Genomic DNA, 24,487 nt, shown 5'->3' with positions numbered 1-24,487 from the left:
TCTGACCACAATTTTGTTATTGAATTAATTGAGTTACTAATAAATAGATAAAAACATACTGTCACAGGTGGCTGGGGGTCAGACCCAGCCGGAACGCCTGGAAGGACCTGGAGGTGGTCTATACGTCCCCCAGGCCACGAGGGGGCAACCGCCCTGGATGTTGAGGGGACCAAGGGGAAGAAGCAAGGAGGCTCAAGCCCACTGGGGCCCGTGGCCACCGCCAGGGGCGCCCCGAGCATTGTGGAGCCCAGGAGATCGACACTTCCGCCACACCTGGGAAGGTGGAGGAAGGAATTTCCAGGGACGCCCGGAGTGCTTCCGGGTGCAAGGGCAGCACTTCCGCCACACCAGGAAGTGCTGCTGGAAGACCACATCCAGGAGGGAATAAAAGGGGCCGCCTCACTCCAATCAGGGAGCTAGAGTCAGGAGCTGGAGCAGGACGAAGCTCCAGGGACGAGAGGAAGAAAGGCGGCCCACGGACAGTGAAAGGCCCGAGGAAGGGTGTTGTGGTGCTGGAGCACTGTGTGTGTGCGGGACTGATGTTTGGGGACATTAGTTTAATAAAAGCGTGTGTTTTCTAAACTGTCGGTGTTCGGTTGGTTGTGTCCGGGTTGAACATCTCACAATACATTAGTAATTATGTAAAGAAAAAAAGAAGATCAGAATATATTTTGCACTAAACATTTTTCATACAGACAACCAAGGCAACTTTGGAAAATTATTATACAACAGAATGAATAGAATGAAGTGATGCTTTCAACTTTAACTAGAAACTGAGAATTTCAGTCTGAGTGTTTCAGAATGAAAATTACACTATACTGTGATGTATCCTCTATGTTGAGAACCTGAGATAAATCTTTCAAATCCAAATTCAAAAGAAACAAGTTCATGCCACGAAAAGCTGTTGTTGGCAAGCTAAAAGGCAATATAGGAGCAAACTATCTGAAAGGGAATTCCAAGTTATAAAACTAATGAGGAGGAATGTATTTTCAATGAGACCCCTCTCCCAGATGTGCTGAATCTTTAGCTCTGTTATTTTGAATACGTCAATACAAAACCAATAATGGAAGGTTTGCCAAGCCCTAATGATTCTGTTCTCTGTGTCACTGTGGCTGATGTGAAAACAACTTGAAAATGACTACAATGATTATCACCGAGCAGAGGCATTACCCTAATAATAAAAGGCAGGTGATAGCACATGTTAACAGTTTAGACCCACTCTGATTTGCTTAGGAATGTGAACAGGCCCATAGCAATGATAATTTCTTTTCCCTACATACTATTCTGGCTAAAACAATAAAATAATATATATCTGATTAGTTTATAATAACTATAGCTTAGCTTTTAATGGTATAACTCCCTCCAAAGCAGTCACTAAGATCACTTGTCTCATATGGTCAGGTACAACTTGATCTTCAAGTGTGCTGAAAAAACGCACTGCTGTTGTGTATCTGATCATCTACAATTTTGAGTCACTATACAAAGATAAGGTAAATGACTTGATATTGTGGCAACATGATGATATTAACACTCATGTCTGGAGAATAAGTGGGCCCACTTAGATTCCTCATGTAGTTTTGCAAATATTCTTCAATTATATCATTTGGGGCACCGTAGAGATAGTTCTTGCCAATCTAATTTGTTCCAGCTACATAAGTTCAATAATTAGTGTTTCTGGCAACTCTACTTCCTCATATTTCTTAGAAAATGACTTCATGGCTACAATGTATTTTTTATAAATATGCAAAAGAGAGTTTACTTTTTATTTTTTTTCATGATCAGTTTTGGCAGTTTACAAATTCAGAACAAAAGGCCAGTAGCAAAGATAAAGTATATCATTGTTTTTATCAACTGAAGACATTTACATAGTCCACTCCATTGCTACATTAAAGCAAACGACACAATCAGGAACTTTAGTCATCCAGGTCATAAGCTTTCTTTATTCTGTCCTAATGATAGGAGTATGAAAGCAAGCAAATGCAGACTTAAAACACAGATTTTTTCATCAAGCATTTAAACTTTTGCAGAACATCTCATAATAATAATCCTTCCAGTGCTTTAGTGAATATTGTGTTAGAATTGTGAACACATGATCTGATATTTAGAAGACATAAAATTAAGGGTACAATACTGTTAATATGTAATCTGAAGTAGCTTCACGTAAACTAAAAATGACACTTTGTTAAGCCCAATAGTATAGGGTGTTACTGTGGCAGAACAAGGAAGAGAGGCAACATCAGGAGCCACATATTTGGGTAAAAATTTACACCAGTGAATTATTCAAAACACTTACTGCATAGGCAAACATCAATAATGATTTACATGTAGAACAAAGCAGACATTTGCTATTTAAAAAAGAAATAATAAAAACAAGGAATTTTCTTCTTACCTGGAAATTGTAAATGGTAAATGTAAAATCTTGGAATGATTATGCATTTTGTGTACAGTAACTTATTTTCCATTTCTAGATACACTGTTATGATTTAATCATTTTTAAAAATGATCATTTAAAAAAATAAAATGAGAAAATCATTGTTATCTGTTGATTTTGGTAGTTATGGTGTAAAATGTCACAAGTGATTACAAGAATTGGAATTTCTGGAATTTCATCACTGGGAGTACTGCACTTGTACTTGAAATGTTTCTATACAATAGCACACTTGGGTCTTTCATGGTAAAGTAACTTTAATTCAGCAAAAGGTACTCTAATCATGTTGTTTTAGATCTATAAAAAATTGTAAAGTTTACTTTACCACAGAGATGCATGGATACAACACTTTACTGACCTAGTATAAGATATTAAACATTACAGTATTTAGCTTTCTGGGACTACAGTTTTTTTTTTCTGTCAGTTAATGAAGAAACTATAAATTTTTGTATTGAATCCCATTGGGCTTAAATAGATTACTTCTTTCTTACTTGTTTTCAGAATTAGAAATATTTGGTGTCAGTCCATCTGTTCTACTTCCCCAACAATCAATATCTGATTCTACTGTATTTCTATAGAATACCATCTTTTAAAGTGAAAACTATCTTAGAAATCTGCACTATTTAACACAATTGTAAACTTGTGTTAATATCATTTTTTACAAAATTGTCTTACTTTTTTTAATGACTATCCAGAAAAGACTTGGTGCAAGACGGAAACTGACACTGGCCAGTATACCAGATCTCCCCAATCATACTCATAGTCACTCATAGTGGGCCAAACGTGAGGTGCCACATAATCTGACATATGATTCCCCAGAAGAAAACTGGAGCTCACAGAAAAAAGAAGGACAATAGAAAGAACAAACAAAACACCAAACACTGTAAATAAATCGAGCTGGGAACTGAACTCAGCTGTATGGATCAGTAAGACAGCTCTGCCAATCCACACAGCACCATAAAACTGAGTAGATGAAGTTTGAGATAGGAGTTTTGCAAAGTACATGTTATAGCAGAATTTTTATGTACGAATTTGATAGGTTGACATTAAAGACATACAGTTTATACGCCTCTTAGGTTTATACTTTACACCCAATACTGTTGGTATAAGCACAGTCTCTATGCAACCCTGAACTGGATAAGCAGGTTAGAAAAAGGATAAATTGATGGAGAATGTGAATGACACCCATTAGTAAAAGGGATGTGGTTAATTCTGGGTGACACCTTTACTTTTAATTTAGCTGCAGGACATGTGATTAAGATGAAATACTGAACTGTGATTCATTAAACATAAAGTACATACAGCTTAACTCTCTGGAAGAATAACTAATACAGTACCATTTACTGTATGTTTAAGGAGAAGAACAGACATTCCAAAACACCATGTACCTGTATAAGGCAGAAACTAGACCAGGATGGGACTCCAATTCATCACCCTCACAACCATACACAGCACATCACTTGAATGAAACATAGAACACTTACATGGGGAAAACATACAGTATAGGCTGCAAGGTCACAGTAACTAGGCCAAGGATTTGGAGGCAGTCTCCTGAAGCTTTTAGGAGGCTAGTGCTATTCTGTACGATCACCCAAAGGATGTGAAAGGACAGTGTTATATACTATGCAATCATCAACTGAATTATTCCTGATGTACCTTTAAACAGTTCTGTCATATCTCCTTTTATTTCTCTCTTCCTTCAACTCAATCAGTGTCTCCTTATAATTCTTACTCTTTACTTTCAGCATAGGTCATGCTGCTCACAATAGATGACAATCAAAACTCATATTTAATTGAATATGGTAAAAACCCAAGAAAGTATTTCTTTATCATCCACATCCACAGTAAGCATTGGCACAGAATGGCAATTTGAATGGAGCTTCAGTGTCAATGTTTTTGTCCTGCAGATAGGTCAGTGATTTGACCAGGGGCTGCTGCACTGTCTGCAGCAGGCCTCCATTTGTCAAAAGCATGTAGAAGTGCTTTTTATAAAACTTTCCAACACACATTTCATCTGGGTTTCCCTTATGTGTGGGTGGCACCTGGTTACTTGCTAGAAAGACTTGAATACCTCTTGCATGGTTTTTCTGAATCACCTAGTTGTCTTTTTTTCTCTCCATCATCTCCCCCGCACAAAAAATGACTGTTCACTAAAATTTTCCCATATAGAATCCAAAAGTTATTCTGACAAGAACATTGCCAAATGAAAATAACAGTGGGCGAAAGAGTTTGCAACCACAGGGTAAGTCTCAGCATAGTAACATTGACTAAGTTAAAATCTGGTTAATTTGACGTAGAACTGGGCACTGCCTAAACTCACATGCAGAATAAGTGGGGAAACTCCCTGGTGTAATAAGTGCCACAATGAAAGGCTCTATTTACTTTGTATGAACATGGGGGTGGGAAGAACAGAAAGAGCAATATTTCATGAAAAAGGTAATTTCATTTTCTCCTTTTAAGAATCCTTGGACTAGAGTCACAGTTAATTAAAAATTTCATATGAATCAAACATTACACAACAAGGGCAACATAATGCTGGTATATATCAGAAAGGCCAACCCATACAATCAAATTCAGAACACAATTCCTGTAGTTCTAAGAGTGGTCTTGGGTCCAAGTGATTGGCTGCATAGTGTGAGTCACTTACTTAAATTAAGAATTCAATTAGTAAATGATTGTCAATTAAACAGCAAGTAAAAAAGTATGATGGGGGAGGGGGGCTTGTGGAACCCTCTACTCCCAGAACACCTCATAGTAAGCTAGGCAAATAAGTAATTGTGTCATTAGCATCACAAAATAAAATACAGAAATACATTATCACAGGAAGAGCAGAGGGAATAGACCTGCAAAATAATCAACAAAATAAGAACAGCTACTGCCTTTATGGACCTTCCCAAACAGGTACTTGAGATCCTTCTAGTGTGGTAGAGTGGCTCACTGATCTAGTAATCAGAAGTGAGCATCTCTTCTCATTTGTCTTCGCCTTGACCTTAGCCTTTCCTCTCTTCTGCCTGCTAGTTTTTGGCTGTACCACTGATTATTCTCCAATCACCACACTTTACTAACCTCTGGCTATGAGGTAGTTTTAAACAATCCAGATATCACCTTTGCTGTCAGGGACAGTCCTACATTTGCTAGGCTAGAATTCCATTTAGTAGGTGATGGTGTGCCATTACTTGCCGTAAAAGGCAAATTGTACTGCTTAATCTGAAGGAAAAGTCTGCATTGCTCTTATATATTGCCAATCACTGGATAACTTGCCTTCATGCTTTGCATGCTTCCACCCAGAGTGCCTGTCCCTCCCTAATGCCCCTATGGGGCACACAATGCATATGAAGAGAGTAACACTCACTAGTGGCCCCCATGCTGTTACCTCCACAAGTGCAGTTTTTCACAGTAGTTTTGCGAGATCTAAGCCTAAACTTGATTATCCAAATAGTACCCTTGCATGTGAAAAACTCTTGCCTACTACAGCCTCCACTCCCGCCAATGACTTCCACATCTCAAGACAGCAGAAGATGTAGGATTACACAGCAACATTTGGTCTGGATCATCACAATTTGGGTGTCAGTATGTTACTTCTTCCCAGAATAGCCGGCTCATGCTTCATTATGATAATCCATACAGGCAAAAGAATCATTAATTATCAAACCAACTCCACTCAGTTAAATAATTTTGACTGTGAAACTCACTGGAGCATTTCAATTAAAATCAACCTCCCTCTTGCTGCATCCTGTAGAATAAAGTATGACAACCTTACCTCAAACATTCTGTCTTGCTTAACTGAAAAATCTCTTAGCACAGTCTACAACACTCTCTACCACTAGCAGACAGGTTAGAAGCATGCATTGATAGCACGTTGCCACACGCACCGCATGATAAACCACCTGGATTAGGACTCAAGTGCAGCGAGTGACACTTGAAGAACCTGCTTGCAGGGCTGTATGTAGATTAACATCATACCCAGGATGAGCAATTGCAGGTTAAGGGCATTGTTCAAGGGCCCAATGGAGTAGGGTCACTTCTGGCATTTATGGGATTCAATAGATTCCAGTATAGATCCCTAGCCTCACAGCCACCACTCCACCCATTAGAAGACATATTAAGGTTTATTCAAATGAGGGTTCTTCCATATGTTGTGCAAGTGAGAAAGAAAAAAAAAAAAAGAAAACATATTACATATTAGCCACATTACTCACAAAATAACAGTTTGTGTGTTTTTTTGAAGTTTTTTCTTAAATAGACTTTGTTCTCCAGGTCTCAATAAGCTCATAGCTTAGCTTACATTTTCCTGTTTTTGTGATCAAATTTTTATTGAGAGACCAAATAACAAACATGTCTAGTGGAATTCACATAAAAAACATTAAAAAAAAATACAGAAAAAACCCAACCCAACCCAATGACACCCCTACATTGAGCTACATTAAAAGTTTACTAGTTTAATTTCCCCTGTTAGGCACTGTTATTAAATGTATTTACATACAGTAAACTTTTTATTTTGTCTGTTACTTTGGTAGGTCTAATATCTCAGTAGTCATATAATCACTCAATGTTTCTTAATTCAGTGGTTGACCTGCTGCCTCATAACAAGGAGACCAGGGTTCACACTCCTGGTGCTTCCTGCATGGAGTTTGAATGGTGCCTTGTCCAGGTACTGTTCCTGCCTTGTGCCCTATGCTTGCTGGGATGGGCTCCAGCTTTCCCATCACCCTAACCTGAAGAAGTGGGTTAAGAAAACAGGTACATGTCTCTAAACTCTAATAACAATGCATTCCACATGGGTTTTCTATCACCATCCAAAGAGCAGGGTTTGTGGGGAAGCTGACACCTATTCCAGCAAGCTCCTGGCACAAGTCAGGAACAGTCCTTAAACAGGGCTCCAACACATTGCTGGATGAAAACACACACAGACATCAGGGGCTACTTTAGCTTTTCCAATCCACCTAACCTGCTAGTCCTTGGACTGTATGAAGAAACCAGGGCATCCAGAGGAAACCCACGTGAAAGAAATTAAGTTATTAGAGATCACGAACATCCATTTAATGATCCCACTTATTCACAGCATATCCCAACAAGCACTGGGCACAAGTTAGGAAATGACCCTGGAGGCCCCCGCAGGTTGAACACACACACATCCACCAGGGGGCAGTTTAGCTTCACCTGTCCACCTAACGTATTCCGGATAAGGGGATTCAGAAAATGGATGGATGGATAACTAAAAAGCAGATCTTTAATTCTTTTTGGTCTGCACGTCCGAAAGACTCAGGGTCAAGCTTGTGAAGCACGCTTCTTTTTGCATAAACATATAATTTTCTCAAACTTTTGTGATTCAAAAAACTACAATGAATACTAATGATGTTTTCTCGTAACAATGCTGTTTTACTCGTTTGCCGAGATTCCAAAACGTTCAGGCCGAGATAACCGCGGGTAGTTCCACCTCGGAACTTTGGTTCAGCGTTTCAATGAGTTCACGTCTTTCATTTAATAGTATTTCGATATTTTAATATGCCACACATTTGAAACAAATAATTGACCTACAGTACCATAAAAGAAGCCAGAAGAGACTATACCTCGAAGAGCGGTTCCTTCCGCGTACTAGTCGGTGTATTCCTGGGCGCTTGTGCCGCTTCAAACACCTGACACCCGTGTGCCTGCCGTGCCTGTGGAGACTACTGAGCCGCTCGTCGTGGCTGGAGCGCCGCCTGTCTCGCTCTCCGCCTCGATTGCATTTTCCCCCTTTCAGCTTTCGAGTCGGAATACTGTTATCAGCTGTAGCAGGATGAATTGTTCTAGCTGACAAAACCACTAGTTTATGACATGTCGCAGGTCAAAAAAACAAACTAACCGGAAGACAATATAACGATGCACGAGAACAAAAAAAAAAGTATTAAGAGAGGGTGCCAATGCGACTTCCTCCTAGAGGTGTGATGGTGAGGGGTTGACTGACGCGCCTAATGCAGCAAAAGTGAATTTGGTTCTGATTATCGTCCACTTCTAGAAACTAAAGGAAGACCCTGTATTATTAATCATTCTTAAAATTCAGAAACGGTGTCTTTGAAATATGGACGTACAGTACGATTTGTTTTTATTTTAAAAATTTTATTTTAAGAAAATAACATTCCATGTGATCAAGTGTAACTTATACAGCGAAGAATATAACATTACATACAGTCAAACGGAACTTAAGACAGAATTCAGTCCCCACCTGAGAGAAAGAGAGGAGAGCCAACAGCAAAAGCAAACCTTTACAAACGACAAAAAAGGAAGAATGTCCCTTTTCCCGTTGAAAAAGTTTATTCTAAAATGTTTTTAATTAAAGCTTGCCATATTTTAAACAGAGTAGTGAGGTAAAGGCAATTATAATCAATTTATCCTTCTTCACTTAAAGCTCCTCTGGGAGAACACCAAACACAGATGTTAATGGGCTAGGAGTGTTTGTGACACCAAGACAGATTTTTCTTCAAAATGCCGTGAATTTGGTGCACTTCCAAAACATTTACCCCAGTGAAGCTGGAGCTAGATTGCAACATTCACAGGTTGGATCTTTCATTGGATACATTTTGGACAATTTTAAGCAAGATAAATGGGATCTATGGAAGATTTTAAGATGAATGATTGAATGCTTTGTACATAAGGAGTTAGAGAGCATTCTATGCATGGCTGTCTTCCACTTCTTTTCTGAGATGTTAAATGAAAGATCCTTTCCCCCTAGTACCCTCGGATCTTTGAAGGGAGAGACTTTAATATGTTTTTACATATTATTGAGATGCAGTGTGAGTCTTCAAGATTGATCAGTGTTTCTTCTTGTATATAAATGGGTTAGAGGTGTGGAAAATTGGGTAATTTCCTTTTAGCAGTTTCTGATTTGACAGTAGTGGGAAAATTTTGTTGATGAGAAGTTAAATTTGAAGCATAATTGTTCATAAGGGGCAAACAAAGGACATATAAAGAAGTACAACAGGATTTTATTTCTTTAGCAGACCAGGTTTTTATATATTCATCAATCTATGTCAATATCCAGGTTTTTATAGCTTGTATATCTGTTGCCTAGTAAGAAAATTTAAACTTGGCTAGTGCCATTACACTTTCTGCTTTAGGTCTTTGTAGGGTCCCCCTTTTAATGCTTGGATGTCTTGTATTCCAAATAAGTGAGGTTATAACTGAGTCTAATTTTGTAAAGAACAATTTGTTATTCTATATTGGGATGCTCTGAAATTGAATGAGAATCTTGGGAAAAATGTTCATGTTGACAGTATAGATTCTTCCTGCTAATGTGAAATGGAGGGTAGACCATAGTCCCAAGTCATCTGTAGAAACTATTACTTAATCTACTCATGTGAGTGCAATTGGCCCTGTATCGTTTACGAGAAGGGATGAGTGAGAAAAGTGAACATGTAGGATGACTGATGTCTTTAATTATACAGTTTCTCTTTCTAAGACAACAAGTGTAGTGGTATATGTCCTGAAGAAAAAGTTTAGTGCTGGTAATATTCCGTGTCACCTTCAACACACTCTGCAGCACTTTATGATCTTGAGTCAATGAAGTGCAAAACCAGGGTGTGATGCAGACAGTCAGGATGGACTGTATTGTGCACCTGTAGAAGTCCGTGAGGACAAATGGAGAAATACCATCTATGCTCATACTTCTAAGAAAGTAGAATTGCTATAGAGAGTTTCTGACAAGAGCCAAATTGCGTTTTGACCACTTCATTTTGTCTTTGATAGTCACTCCTAGAAATTTAAGGTTGCTCATTGTTTCAACAGCATCTCTTCCACTGTAGATATCAGTTTGGTCTGCCTTCTGTTTTCTGAAGTCATTGTCGTAATTCTTTTCTTTTGCCAACATTAACAGTGACATTGTTCTGGCACCACAAAGTCTGTAGATAGTTTTTCTCTGTTGGCTGCTACATCATTGTTTGTGATCAACCTATAATACAGGTGTCATCAGCAGATTTAATGATAGAGTTGGGGAAGCTTCTGGCCACACAGTCAGACTAAATAAAGAGTACAGAAGGGGGGGCTTAGCACACTGCCCTGTGGAGTGGCTGTGTTGAAGGTCAGCATGCAAGATTTGATGCTGCCAAAATGTTCACGCTGTTGCCAGTTTGTTAGGAAGTCCAAACCCCAATTGGTAGAGAGTGCTGAGTCCTAAGTTGAGGTGTTTGGTGGCCAGTTGTGATGGTACAACTGTGTTATAAGCTGAGGTATAACATACTGTATGAATAGGACTCTGGCTTAGCAGTTTAGATTATCTAAATATGGCAGAATGCTATGAAGTGCAAGGGATAAGGCTAAAGAAATAATGGATTGTCTTTTTTTCTGTTAAAGCCTGCTTTACAGTCTTTATGTAAAGGCTGATGACCCCCCTAACACTTATCATTTGAACTGGAACAAGACACAGAAGACACAGTCACTCACATTAGGCCAATTTAGAGTACACATTTCTAGGATGTGAGAGAAATGCCCCAACAAGCCCTGCTACCAAAGTCTTCAATGTAAACTCAAAGACAACATATATTTCAGTATTCCGGAAAAACATAGTAACAAAGATGCACATAGACAAAACAAATCATGCGTTGTACATCAATAGATATAATAGAATGTTGCGTCTTGGGTCACTGGAGGTATGAGAACACAGTCAGCAACTAGACTAGATTATGTTTCCACTTATTTTTTTTTATGGACTCTTTGAATAATCCTGCCTCACAATTTATGCTAACGGAAAAATAATATAAATTAATCACCCTTTGCTGAATTTACAAGCTGCAGTAGAAGCCAGTGAAACCTTGTATCTGTCTACTGTAATTTCTGGGCCACTCAAGACTGCTCCAGAAAATATGAAAGATTGATGGGAAAATTGTATTCATCTGCCTATTTCTACTTCCTTTTGCTAACTATTGACAGCACAACATATAATGAATCTGTGTACTTTTCATGGAACAAAAAATGAAATTCAAGCAGACTTTTAATTCCAATATAAAAAAAGGTTTTAATTGTGCAACTCACTTAACCTGCTAGTGCTTCAATAAGGGCACTTGAACAATTGTTATATAAAAAGGATTCTGCCCAAAAAAGCTCATCAGTACTTTCACCCAATAATTGTAAAATATACACATTTATAAAGTGACTGTTGTAAGTATTGTAATAAAAAAATAAGTGTATGGTAAAAGTACAAAATGTCACAATTTTTGTGATTATTTCTATGTATGTTAATATTTTAAAAGGCCACTTTGAGTTCAATGTTAAATCCGGTTTGCATGCCTATACTGTCTAAATAGCAATTTTGACTGCACTGTCTCAGTGCTTTTGGAAAGAACTTCATTATATAAAAGCACCTGACATGGTGCTCACTTGGGTCATTGTTGCCGCTGCATATTGCTTGATTGCTTGCTAGGTTGCGTTTTTTGTGTCATTCCTTACAGCCCTAAAAACTGCTGTTAGCTTAGTTTGCATTGATAAATTGGGTGTATGTTGGATGTAAAAGAAAATTTTTCATTTTTTTAATAATTACACATTCTGCCCTCTGAACAAACACACACTCATGTGACAGGTATAGCATTTGTAAATAAGCACTTTTGGAAAATTCTGTCTTCCAGTTGAACATCGATAGGAATAAAAGTTATTCTGGTATGCTGGAACAAACAATGGGCAAAGCACCTGCATTGAGTACACACATGCATACACATTGAATGAATGGAAATCATTCAGGCTCAAAAGTTTCCCAAGCAGGACACCATCACTCCTCACTACCCTTCATGACAGTTTATACTAGATTGGATGTGATATCCTGATGCCTCTCCATACTTTGTCTAAAATATGTTTAGTGAGTCTTGCCCTGTTAAAGGTCATTAATGCTTCATTCTTTATTACAGAAAAATAACTGTAAAATAACTGTGGGATACAGAGGAATCAAAGCATTACGCACATCTGAATGTGTTCCTTGGAGAGTCACAGTCAGGACTGCTGATGGAACGGTCCTTATGGATGACGCTGTAGTTGAGACCTGCTGGGCTGGCTACTTTAAGCAGCTGTTTAAAGCTGATCTCCTGACAAGGATGTTGAATATCTCTGGGTTCACGATTCTTGAGGCTGATCCTCCAATTAGCTGTGAACCAACCACTCTCACTGAGATTGCACAGGCGGTGAACCAGTGGAGGATAGGAAAGGCTGCAGGGATCTGTGGTACCCGGGGTGAATTTCTCCAGGCTGCTGGTAAGGCTGTTTTATATGGCACTGAAAGAAATCTTTGCTTCATTTGTCCCTACTGACTAGAAAACAGGACTTGTCATACCTATTTTGAAAAGGGAAGGGTGATTGCCTGGATTGTGGCAACTACAGGGTGATAATACTGCTCTCGGTGCCAGGTAAGGTCCTTGCTAGGGTCAGCCTCAATAGGATCCGTGATCACTTGCTCACATACCAGCAACCGGAGCAGTCTGGTTTTACGCCTAAGAAGTCTACCAACGATCGCATCATGGCACTGAGGGTTCTTATGGAGAGCAAAACACAAATATTGGCAGAGTTTCTTTGCAGCCTTTATCGATTTTCGTAAAACGTTCAACTCAGTTGATCGAGCTGCCCTGTGGGACATCAGTTTTTGGATATCATGGCTGGCCTGTACACTGGTACTGTGAGTGCTGGGCAGAGTGGAGGCAGAACCTGTGCATTTTTCCCAGTTGATTCTGGGGTCGTCAGGGGTGTGTTCTTGCTTCTGCTCTGTTCAATGCTTGCATGGACTGGGTGTTGGGAAAGGTTGTGGGGTCTAGCGGCACTGGGCATCTGTTGGTGAAGAAAGATTTGTTGATCTTGACTTTACTGACAAGGCTGGGATCTTCGTGGAGTCAATGGAGGCTCTGATTGGGGCTCTAGGCTTGTAATTGTCCTGGATAAAAACCAAGACCCAGGCCTTTAATGACCTCTTGGGCACAGCCATCAGCAGTGTGTCTGTCTGCAGAGAGTGTTGACCTTGTCAAGAGGTTTACTTACCTCAGCAGTGACATTCATGTCTCTGGTGACTCCTCCTATGAAGTCAGCAGACGGATTGGGAGAGCATGGTGGAGTCATGAGGTCACTGGAAAGGGATGCATGGAACTTCCAATATCCGTGCAAAAGGATGAAGGTGGTTGTGAGACATGGAAGCTATCCAGTGACCTGAGACAAAGATTGGACTTCTTTGGTACTGTGTCTCTGCGGAGAGTCCTTGGGTACTGCTGATTTGACTTTGTGTTGAATGAGCGATTACTCATGGAGTCCCAAATGAGGCACGTTACCTACATTGTGAGGGAGTGTCAGTTACAGCACGATTGCTTGAGGGTGATCCGGCTTGCAGGATCCTCATTGTTGAGGCTGGACCAGGCCAAGGGGACACCCACTGTAACTGTAGCAGATAGATCGTCATTTCCGGAGGGTGAAGCTGGACCACGTGTGTGCCTGGGAGGTTGCTAACAAGGATCCTGAGCTGTTTCATCATGTGGTGGGTGTGGCAATGTGCTGTACCAGTGCATTTTCCCCAACCTGACCTGACCTGAACAGAGTCTTTCTAATAATTAATTTCATTTTTGTATAGCTGTCTTCACTGAAAACAAAAAAGCAAGCTTAAACACGTTTACAGATGTAATACAACAATAAAACATATATATGTTGTTTATATATATATATATATATATATATATATATATATATATATATATATATATATATATATATATATATATATATATATATATATATATATATACAGGGTGAGTCAAACTTATATTAACATTGCTACTGTACATGGTACTGCTATGTATATACTTACAGTTAGGTCCATAAATATTTGGATAGAGACAACTTTTTTCTAATTTTGGTTCTGTACATTACCACAATGAATTTTAAATGAAACAACTCAGATGCAGTTGAAGTGCAGACTTTCAGCTTTAATTCAGTGGGTTGAACAAAAGATTGCATAAAATGTGAGGGAACTAAAGTATTTTTTAACACAATCCCTTTATTTCAGGGGCTCAAAAGTAATTGGACAAATTAAATAACTGGAAATAAAATGTTCATTTCTAATACTTAGTTGAAAACCCTTTGCTGGCAATGACAGCCTGAAGTCTTGAACTCATGGACATCACCAGATGCTGGGTTTCCTCCTTTTTAATGCTCTGCCAGGCCTTTACTGAAGCAGCTTTCAGTTGCTGTTTGATTGTTGGCCTTTCTGTCCGAAGTTTAGTCTTCAACAAGTGAAATGCATGCTCAATTGGGTTAAGATCAGGTGACTGACTTGGCCATTCAAGAATTTTCCACTTCTTTGCTTTAATAAACTCCTGGGTTGCTTTGGCTGTATGTTTTGGGTCATTGTCCATCTGTATCATGAAACGCCGCCAATCAATTTGACTGCATTTAGCTGGATTTGGGCAGACAGTATGTCTCTGAACACCTCAGAATTCATTCGGCTGCTTCTGTCCTGTGTCACATCATCAATAAACACTAGTGTCCCAGTGCCACTGGCAGCCATGCATGCCCAAGCCATCACACTGCCTCCACTGTGTTTTACAGATGATGTGGTATGCTTTGGATAATGAGCTGTTCCATGCCTTCTCCATACTTTTTTCTTGCCATCATTCTGGTAGAGGTTGATCTTGGTTTCATCTGTCCAAAGAATGTTTTTCCAGAACTGTGCTGGCTTTTTTAGATGTTCTTTAGCAAAGTCCAATCTAGCCTTTCTATTCTTGAGGCTTATGAGTGGCTTGCACCTTGCAGTACACCCTCTGTATTTACTTTCATGCAGTCTTCTCTTTATGGTAGACTTGGATATCAAAATGCCTACCCCCTGGAGAGTGTTGTTCACCTGGTTGGCTGTTGTGAAGGAGTTTCTCTTCACCATGGAAATGATTCTGCGCTCATCCACCACTGTTGTCTTTCGTGGACGTCCAGGTCTTTTTGCGGGGCTGAGTTCACCAGTGCTTGCTTTCTTTCTCAGGATGTACCAAACTGTAGATTTTGCCACTCGTAATATTGTAGCAGTTTCTCGGATGGGTTTTTTCTGTTTTTGCAGCTTTAAGGATGGCTTCTTTCACCTGCATGGAGAGCTCCTTTGACCGCATGTTGTCTGTTCACAGCAAAATCTTCCACATGCAAGCACTACACCTCAAATCAACTCCAGGCCTTTTATCTGCTTAATTGATAATGACAGAATGACGGACTTGCCCACACCTGCCCATGAAATAGCCTTTGAGTCAATTTTCCAATTACTTTTGAGCCCCTGAAATAAAGGGATTGTGTTAAGAAAATACTTTAGTTCCCCCTACATTTTTATACAATCTTTTTGTTCAAACCACTGAATTAAAGCTGAAAGTCTGCACTTCAACTGCATCTGAGTTGTTTCTTTTAAAATTCATTGTGGTAATGTACAGAACCAAAATTAAAAAAAAGTTGTCTCTGTCCAAATATTTATGGACCTAACTGTATATACAATTTTTGTGGACAATTTATGTGCCACATATGGTATATGTGTTGAATGTAATGGTCGAACAGGTCAAGACATTTCTATAAGTCATCTTACACATATGAAGTAGTTTTTGTGAATAAATTGTTTCCACCATTCAAATGTTAACATAATTTGACTCACCCTGTATATATATAAACTACTCAAAAAAATTAAATCGAAAACACATAAGATCTCAATGGAAAAAAATCATGCTGGATATCTATACTGATATGGAATGGGTAATGTGTTAGGAATTAAAGGATGCCACATCATTTGATGGAAATGAAAATTATCAACCTACAGAGGGCTGAATTCAAAGACACACCGAAATTCAAACTGAAAAAATAATGCGGCAGGCTAGTCCATTCTGCCGAAATTTCATTGCAGCAACTCAAAATCATACTCAATAGTATGGCCCCCACGTGCTTTTATGCGTGCCTGACAACGTCGGGGCATGCTCCTAATGAGATGACAGATGGTGTCCTGGGGGATATCCAGACCTGGATCAGGGAATTACTGAGCTCTTGGACAGTCTGAGGTGAAACTTGGCAGTGTAGGATGGACCAAAATATAATGTTTTAGAGGTGTTCTATTGGATTGAGGTCAGGCGAGCATGGGGGCCAGTCAATGGTATCAATTCCTTCATCCTCAAGGAATTGCCTACATACTCTCACCACATGAGGCCGGGCATTGTCATGCACCAGGAGGAACCCAGGACCCACTGCACCAGCATAGTGTCTGACAATAGGCCCAAGGATTTTATCCCGATACATAATGGCAGTCATGGTGCCATTGTCTAGCCTGTAAAGGTCTGTGCGTCCCTCCAAGGATATGGCTCCCCAGACCATTACTGACCCACCACCAAACTGGTCATGCTGAACAATGTTACAGGCAGCATAACATTCTCCACGGCTTCTTCAGACCTTTTCACATCTGTCACATATGCTCAGGGTGAACCTTCTCTTCATCTGTGAAAAGCAAAGGGCACCAGTGGTGGACATGCCAATTCTGGTATTCTATGGCAAATGCCAATCAAACTCCACAGTGCCAGGCAGTGAGCACAGGGCTCGCTAGAGGACGTTGGGCCCTCAGGCCTCCCTCATGAAGTCTGTTTCTAATTGGTCAGAGACATTGAAAAGCCAGTGGCCTGCTGGAAGTCATTTTGTAGGGTTCTGGCAGTGTTCATTCTGTTCTTTCTTGCACAAAGGAGCAAATACTGGTCCTGTTCATGTGTTAAGGACCTTCTACAGCCCTGTCCAACTCTCCTAGAGTTATATACAGTGGTGTGAAAAACTATTTGCCCCCTTCCTGATTTCTTATTCTTTTGCATGTTTGTCACACAAAATGTTTCTGATCATCAAACACATTTAACCATTAGTCAAATATAAGACAAGTAAACACAAAATGCAGTTTTTAAATGATGGTTTATATTATTTAGGGAGAAAAAAAATCCAAACCTACATGACCCTGTGTGAAAAAGTAATTGCCCTCTTGTTAAAAAATAACCTAACTGTGGTGTATCACACCTGAGTTCAATTTCTGTAGCCACCCCCAGGCCTGATTACTGCCATACCTGTTTCAATCAAGAAATCACTTAAATAGGAGCTGCCTGACACAGAGAAGTTGACCAAAAGCACCTCAAAAGCTAGACATCATGCCAAGATCCAAAGAAATTCAGAAACAAATGAGAACAGAAGTAATTGAGATCTGTCAGTCTGGTAAAGCTTATAAAGCCATTTCTAAAGCTTTGGGACTCCAGCGAACCACAGTGAGAGCCATTATCTACAAATGGCAAAAACATGGAACAGTGGTGAACCTTCCCAGGAGTGGCCGGCCGACCAAAATTACCCCAAGAGCACAGAGACGACTCATCCGAGAGGTCACAAAAGACCCCAGGACAACGTCTAAAGAACTGCAGGCCTCACTTGCCTCAATTAAGGTCAGTGTTCACGACTCCACCATAAGAAAGAGACTGGGCAAAACGGCCTGCATGGCAGATTTCCAAGACGCAAACCACTGTTAAGCAAAAGAACATTAGGGCTCGTCTCAATTTTGCTAAGAAACATCTCAATGATTGCCAAGACTTTTGGGAAAATACCTTGTGGACTGATGAGACAAAAGTTGAACTTTTTGGAAGGCAAATGTCCCGTTCCATCTGGCGTAAAAGGAACACAGCATTTCAGAAAAAGAACATCATACCAACAGTAAAATATGGTGATGGTAGTGTGATGGTCTGGGGTTGTTTTGCTGCTTCAGGACCTGGAAGGCTTGCTGTGATAGATGGAACCATGAATTCTACTGTCTACCAAAAATCCTGAAGGAGAATGTCCGCCATCTGTTCGTCAACTCAAGCTGAAGCGATCTTGGGTGCTGCAACAGGACAATGACCCAAAACACACCAGCAAATCCACCTCTGAATGGCTGAAGAAAAACAAAATGAAGACTTTGGAGTGGCCTAGTCAAAGTCCTGACCTGAATCCAATTGAGATGCCATGGCATGACCTTAAAAAGGTGGTTCATGCTAGAAAACCCTCAAATAAAGCTGAATTACAACAATTCTGCAAAGATGAGTGGGCCAAAATTCCTCCAGAGCGCTGTAAAAGACTCATTGCAAGTTATCGCAAACGCTTGATTGCAGTTATTGCTGCTAAGAGTGGACCAACCAGTTATTAGGTTCAGGGGGCAATTACTTTTTCACACAGGGCCATGTAGGTTTGGATTTTTTCTCCCTAAATAATAAAAACCATCATTTAAAAACTGCATTTTGTGTTTACTTGTGTTATATTTGACTAATGGTTAAATGTGTTTGATGATCAGAAACATTTCATGTGACAAACATGCAAAAGAATAAGAAATCAGGAAGGGGGCAAATAGTTTTTCACACCACTGTATATGCTATGGTCTGAACACACACTAGAATGACTGAAAAGGAAAAAAAAATTAAAAAGAAAGAAAACCACTGACTTGTCTGTCACAGTCATATTGAGGTATTATGCAGACATTGCTGGTGGTATAAAAGGAGCTCCAGTGCCATTTCTTGACACACTGTTGATGAATGATTTGTTGGCTGAAAGTATTCAGTTTAAGTATGTCAGAGAGAGGATGTGCAGTATTGTTCATAATTGCCTTCAGTTTTGTTTCAACTCTCTCCTTTGCTACTACTTCAAAAGGGTCCAGAGTGTATCCCTTAATTAAGTAAGGCCTTTAATTAGCTTGTTAATTCAGTAGGCCTCTCTTGAAATGTTGTTACCAGCCCAGCACACCACAGCAAAGAAAATCACACTTTCCATTAGAGTTGTAGAAGATATGAAGGACGTCACTTCCTACATTAAAGGAATACAGTCTCCCTGCTCTGACCTCTCTTATAAAGTTGTTGTGTTATATGACAAGTTCAACCCGTCATTGATGTGGACCCCCACATAGCTGCAGAATTGCACCACCTGCACATCCACTCTTTGAATATTGACTTGACATAGATGTTCTTTGGTGTTACAAAAGTACAAAAGCTCCTTAGTTTTGCTGATCTTAAGATGCAGACAATTCACTTTGCACCAAGAAACAAACTTTTACACCTGACTCCTATACTCTGTTTTATCCCTTTTATCAATACACCCCATAAGTGCAGAATCATCTGAGTATTTTTGCAAGTGACTTGACGTGGTATTATATTTATAGTCTGAGGTTTACATATTGAAAAGAAAAAGACTGTTCCTTAAGTAAATGGACTGTTCCTTAAGTATATATATATATATTGTCACGCATGCGCGAGTAGGAGATCGCGGACGGATCTTAAAACACATCGAAGGATGTTCGCCGGCAGGGAATGGCGGGGTACTAACCTTGTTTCTTTGTTTTCCAGACCCAAAGACACTCCGCCATAAAGACCTGCCCGCAGTACGACTACTTCCGCCCTCCTTCCGCCATCTTTGATGACGTAATTTCCTCCCATCATCCATCACACTCCTTCCCAGCATTCCTGCACTTCCGGCTCCTCCCATATAAAAATGGCCGCGCCTAGTATGGCGTCGCGCATGAATTGTTTATGTCTGACCTAACTGTTTGCTTTGAAATACTGGAGTGTCGACAATATAAGGGGCCGGAAAACCCCAAACCTTTTTGTTGTCTCCTGTTGAATCTGTTACATTGGCGTAGTTGGCAGGATCGTTGTCCGAGAGAAATGTCGGAAGGACAGGACCTGAATTCAGTGCTACAGGAGATGAGCGCCCAAATCGCGGCACTGCAGCAATCCCAGGCCGCGGCCAACCGGGAGTTGGAATTAACAAGGGCTCAGCTGGCCGAAGCCCGGAGAGCAATAGCAGATCATCCGCGCCATACACTGCCACCCCTGGTACCTATGACGGAGGCCAATGATGTCGAGTCCTACCTAGGGATCTTTGAAAGGACGGCCACCCGGAACGAGTGGCAGCAGTCCGAGTGGGCGTCCATCTTGGCGCCCTACCTGAAGGGTCCCGCGCAGCGTGCTTATTACGACCTCCCCGAGGAGGAGGCCGCCAAATACGACGTCCTAAAGAAGGAGATACTGGCCTGCTACGGCACAACACCGGGCCAGCAGGCGGCGGAATGGAGAACCTGGCAGTTCGACCCGGAGAAGCCGGCCCGAGCGCAGGCATTCGAGTTGTGGGGTAAGATCGGGAGGTGGCTACGGCCAGAAAGCCCCCAAGCCAGAAAAGTGGTCGAACAAGTGGCCTGTAAAGGCCTGGTTAACGCCCTGCCTAGTTCTCTCGCCCAGCAGGTCCGGTCACATCCTTATAAGGAAATGTCAGGTCTCCTGGAGGTCCTGGAACGTCAACTGGCGGTCTACCGATCCGGGGGATCGGAACGGCAAGCGCGTGGGAACCGACAGGGACGGGTGGCCCAACCCGAGCCCTCTCGACGCGCTGCGGAAGCGCCGCAGAAATTCAAAGAGAAGCCGGCCTCCCCACGCTGTTACAAGTGTGGCGAGACCGGTCATCTACTGCCAACCTGCCCCCTCAACACATCATCGGAGCCGATGGACTGCACCTGGGCTACTAAAGAGAGGTACTGTACTCCGTCTCACCCGCTGGCAAGTCCGAATACGGGAGTGGTGTTGTTAAATGGGCACTCGGTGGTGGCTTTGTTCGACTCCGGCAGTAACATTACCATTGTTGCTCACCGTTTTATCTTACCGCGACAGTGGCTCACGAAACATTTACAAGTCACCTGTGTGCACGGGGAGACCAGATCATATCGGTCCGCCCAGTGTTACGTTACCTGGAAGGGGCAGGTGTCCAATTTGATGGTCGCGGTGTTGCCTGAACCCCCCTATCCGGTAATCTTGGGGCAAGACTGGTCCAAAATTAGCAGCGGTAGGATGAACACCGCTCCCAAAGTCTCCTTGGGTCTAGCCATGAGGGGATGAGGTGCCCTTCCTGCGATCTCCACGCCATGCACAGGGGCAAGCCAAGATGGCGCAGGCGTGTCGGGAGTGGATTCCCGAGCGACACCCTCTGACCCGGAAGTATCCACCGGGGAAGGGACAAGCCGGGGGACACTTCCGCCAAACCCGTCTCAAGATCCATTAAGCAACCTGGATCATCAATTTCGGTCTACGCCTGCGTCTTTTAAAAGAGAACAGTGGAATGATGATTCCCTGCGGTTTGCCCGGAATGCAGTTGTTCTTCCTGGTAGCACACATGCTGATGGTTCCATGCCACGCGAGCCCTTCTTTGTGTTAGAAAATGATCTGTTGTATCGGGTGGCAACTCACGAGGGTGAGGTGCGGAAACTGTTGTTTGTGCCATGTACCTTCCGGCGGGAGGTGTGTGAACTAGCACACGCTCACCTCTTAGGCGGCCATCTTGGGGCCGAAAAAACATTAGAGAGAGTTAAACTCCGCTTTTATTGGCCTGGGATCAATGATGAGGTCCGGCGTTTCTGTCAGTCCTGTCCAGAATGTCAGATTCGCCAGATTCCGAGGAGGGACCGCGCTCCTCTCGTCCCTATTCCTTTAATAGACGTCCCGTTTGACAGAATAGGGGTAGATTTAGTGGGACCCCTGGAACCCTCAAACCGTGGCTACAAATATATATTAGTCATGGTTGATTATGCGACCCGATACCCAGAGGCGGTTCCCCTGCGCTCCGCTACTACAAAAATATCGCGAAGGAATTGGTTAATTTATTTTCAAGAGTGGGTATCCCCAAAGAAGTCCTCACGGACCAGGGTACACCATTCACTTCGGATACGTTCAAGGAAGTTGCCAGATTACTCAGGATAAAGCACCTAAAGACGTCTGTCTATCACCCCCAAACAGACGGGTTGGTAGAACGCTTTAACCAGACGCTCAAACAGATGCTCCGTAAGGTAGTCAGCGCCGATGGCAGGAATTGGGACCAGCTCCTTCCGCTCGTCCTTTTTGCCTACAGGGAGGTACCCCAAGCGTCCACGGGCTTCTCCCCTTTTGAATTATTGTATGGGCGACAGCCCCGGGGACTTTTGGATATCCTAAAAGAGGGCTGGGAGGCCGAACCCCTGCCCTCCTCAAATGTGCTCGAGTATGTTGCGCAACTACGTGACAAGCTCGAAAAAATCAAACCAATACTAAAAGACCACGTGACTCGTGCACAGGCAGCTCAGGTCCGGTGCTACAACCGTAACTCAGTCCTCCGAGAGTTCCGTCCGGGGGATCGAGTGATGGTACTCGTTCCCACATCCCATTCTAAATTGTTAGCTCACTGGCAAGGGCCATACGAGGTTAAGGAGAGAAAAGGATTGGTCGACTATTTGGTTCTCCAACCTAATCGTCGACCGACCGAGAGGATCTACCATGTCAATTTATTAAAGCCTTGGAAAGACCGGGAAGAATCTCCCAATGCTAGTAGGTCCCTCTCCTTATTCACTGGCGGAAACGCCCTTAACCTCGGTAAAGAGCTTACCCCCTTACAACGGCAGGAGATTATTAAAACTGTCCACGCCATCCCTGAAGTGGTGAGCGAGACACCGGGCCGAACCACACTGATTGCGCACGACATAATCACGGAACCCGGGATGATCATTCGGGAGAGGCCCTACCGACTCCCCGAGGCAAAACGCGCCGAAGTGGAACTGGAGGTGCAACGTATGTTGGATATGGACATAATTGAGGAAAGTAACAGCCCCTGGTCCAGTCCAATTGTCCTTGTTTCCAAGCCTGACGGCTCATGGAGGTTCTGTAATGACTTTAGACATCTGAATCAGATCTCCAAATTCGATGCTTACCCGATGCCCCGCATTGATGACCTTCTTGAGCGGCTAGGTGCCGCCCGATACTTGACTACCCTTGACATGACAAAAGGGTATTGGCAGATTCCTTTAACGGCATCCGCGAAAGAAAAAACAGCCTTTAGCACCCCTAGCGGGCATTGGCAGTACGAGGTCCTCCCATTTGGGCTGCACGGGGCACCGGCTACCTTTCAACGTCTAGTGGATAGTGTTGAAGCCCCACCAGTCCTATAGTGCCGCCTACCTCGATGACGTAGTCATCTATTCCGGCACCTGGGAGGAACATTTATTGCAGCTCTCAGCTGTCCTCGCGACATTGGCTAACGCCGGCCTCCGTATTAATCCCCGCAAATGTTTCTTTGGTTTACAGGAGGCCAAGTATTTAGGGTACCTAGTGGGACGAGGACAGGTGAGACCACAATGCTCCAAAGTTAAAGACATCCTAGAATGGCCCCGTCCGAGTACCAAGAAACAGGTGCAGGCTTTCTTGGGGCTAGCTGGGTATTACCGCCGATTCGTACCCCGTTTCTCCAAAAGAGCAGCACCCTTGACTAATTTAACAAAGAAAGGTGCTCCCCTTCACGTGGTATGGAACGATGTGGCGGAACATGCATTCAGTGACTTAAAGAAGGCCCTAACGTCGGCACCTGTGTTATGGACTCCGGATTTTGGAGCTCCTTTTATCCTCCAGACCGATGCTTCGGACACAGGCTTGGGTGCCGTGTTGAGCCAAAGTATCGATGGTGTTGAACACCCCGTAATGTACCTGAGCCGGAAACTGCTGGACTGGGAGACCCGGTATGCGGCGGTGGAGAGGGAAGCCCTGGCCATAAAGTGGGCTGTGACTTATCTCCGGTACTACCTGTTGGGTCGCGAGTTCACTCTGGTGACTGACCATGCCGCGTTGCAGTGAATGTCCTTGCATAAAGAGTCGAACCCGCGGGTCACCAGGTGGTTTTTGGACTTACAACCTTATAAGTTCACGGTCACTTATCGCCGTGGCGGCCTTCAGGCCAACGCTCATGCACTCTCCCGTATCCACGACCTCTCGGTTCGGTCCGCCCGTCCTGACGGTTTCGGGCTGAGGGTCTTGTCACGCATGCGCGAGTAGGAGATCGCGGACGGATCTTAAAACACATCGAAGGATGTTCGCCGGCGGGGAATGGCGGGGGACTAACCTTGTTTCTTTGTTTTCCAGACCCAAAGACACTCCGCCATAAAGACCTGCCCGCAGTACGACTACTTCCGCCCTCCCTCCGCCATCTTTGATGACGTAATTTCCTCCCATCATCCATCACACTCCTTCCCAGCATTCCTGGCACAGTGTGGTGCAGTGGTAACAGTAC

The 24,487-nt window shown here is 42.4% G+C and overlaps 1 protein-coding gene across 1 annotated transcript in view; it reads right to left on the bottom strand.

Moving 5' to 3' along the window:
* Positions 1 to 8,341, bottom strand: part of stx11a (syntaxin 11a) — a 53,220-nt gene extending 44,879 nt beyond the window's left edge. Inside the window, exon 1 of the mRNA XM_039747513.1 lies at positions 7,999 to 8,341. The gene's annotated coding sequence lies outside the window, so the exon portion shown is untranslated. The remainder of the gene's footprint in view (positions 1 to 7,998) is intronic.
* Positions 8,342 to 24,487: the final 16,146 nt, after the last annotated feature.

Source organism: Polypterus senegalus, chromosome 3 (assembly GCF_016835505.1).
Source record: "Polypterus senegalus isolate Bchr_013 chromosome 3, ASM1683550v1, whole genome shotgun sequence".
In the NCBI taxonomy this organism is placed as follows: Eukaryota; Metazoa; Chordata; class Cladistia; order Polypteriformes; family Polypteridae; genus Polypterus; species Polypterus senegalus.
The sequence above is the reverse complement of the archived record's forward strand: the minus strand, read 5'-3'. Positions and strand labels throughout refer to the sequence as shown.